The 1,551-nt window shown below is 35.3% G+C and overlaps 1 long non-coding RNA gene across 1 annotated transcript; it reads left to right on the plus strand.

Annotated features, from left to right (window-relative positions):
• Positions 1-233: 233 nt before the first annotated feature.
• Positions 234-1,351, plus strand: LOC107601190 (uncharacterized). Its single transcript, XR_001610898.1, has 3 exons — positions 234-344; positions 944-1,031; positions 1,334-1,351. It is a non-coding gene; the product is annotated as an uncharacterized lncRNA (long non-coding RNA).
• The last annotated feature ends 200 nt before the right edge of the window (positions 1,352-1,551 follow it).

Raw genomic sequence — 1,551 nt, forward strand, 5'->3', positions numbered from 1 at the left:
TTCCCATTTGAATGGTCAACGTATGAGGCGGCTGCTGCTTGCGCTGGGACCTATAGGCTTTAGCTTCAATTTTGATGAAATTACCTAGAATGAAGTATGTAAAAAAAAAAAAAATTAGTTTGCGATTTGACACCCGTATTATAGACAGTTCTCAGGATACTCAAAATTTAAATGACTGAAATAAGTGTTTTTATCCTTTTTCAATAGAATTGGCCCAGACTTTGCAGTGTCAAGTGAAGGAAGCTCCTCTCATAAGATTGCAAACTGGGAGTCTGATGACACTGAGTGTGAGTGATGGAAGCCCTTCAAGAAAGGAGCAGAATGCTGAAGATGATGCCAGAATTGTGAGTCTGTGTCATTTATATGTTATTCTATGTGCAGTACAAATTTAAAACGCACAAATGAATATGAAAAATTAAATTTTAACTGGGCAGGCACAAAATATCAGCTTATGTTCACACCTGGAATTTACTAATTATTCATTTAAGATATCAAACTGCAAAAAGATAAATGGTTAGTCTGTAAAAATAAAAAATTGTCATTATTTCTCACTCTCTGTCATTCCAGACCTGCAAGACTTTCATTCATTTTCAAAACACAAATTAAGACATTTTAAATGAGAAAATGTCCTTCCATTGACAATCTACACAACTATCACTTTGATACTTCAAGAAGTTTATAAAGAGATCATATAACTAATCCAAATTATAATCGAGCGGTTTAGTCCAAATTTTCTGAAGAGACTCGATCGCTTTACAATGAACAGATTAAAAAAAAAAATTCACATTTAAACATTGATCAGGTAACATAAACAGAAAATTTGGACTAAACCATGATATGTATGGATTATTTCTCTTTATGGATTAGATCTCTTTATGAAGTTTATGAAGTATCAAAGTGTCATATTGTTGTCATTGTTTGTTCTTTTTTTTTTCTTTTCAAGAAGCCAAGTTCCTGGCTTCTCCAAAGACCTTCAAGGACCCAATTGACCTCGGAATCAGCTGTAAAGGAGGATGAAACCGATTTCTAAGGTTAGACTATATTTCAGAATAAGATTATCTATATCAGTGTTTCTCAACCCTGGTCCTGGGCTCCCCCCAACACTGCACATTTTGTATGTCTACCTTATCTGACACACCCATTTCAGGTTCTGGAGTTTCTTTTAAAGAGCTAATGAGTTGAATCAGGTGTGTTTGATTAGGGAGACACACAAAATGTGCAGTGCTGGGGGGTGCCCAGGACCATGGTTGAGAAACACTGATCTATATTAATGCTTTATCTATATTGTGTGTTCATGCATTTTTTGGCTAAATTTGTCATATCTGTTATTTAGAATGGGACAGCGATATTGCATCAATTGGTCTCCTACTTCATTTGATTCCACCATCACCACAAGGCTCCAAGGGACCTGGAAAAATGTCATCCTATAAAGCTGAAAAACATCTTCAAAAAGGTACATTTGGACATTTCTGTCGCTACCTATTGCCTGCCTCAAAATACTGCCAGATGGGTTGTATATGAAAGACTAATGTAAATAAAATCAGTTGGAGA

The sequence above is a fragment of the Sinocyclocheilus grahami genome, unplaced genomic scaffold (genome assembly GCF_001515645.1).
Source record: "Sinocyclocheilus grahami isolate Dianchi unplaced genomic scaffold, SAMN03320097.WGS_v1.1 scaffold301.1, whole genome shotgun sequence".
Taxonomy (NCBI): domain Eukaryota; kingdom Metazoa; phylum Chordata; class Actinopteri; order Cypriniformes; family Cyprinidae; genus Sinocyclocheilus; species Sinocyclocheilus grahami.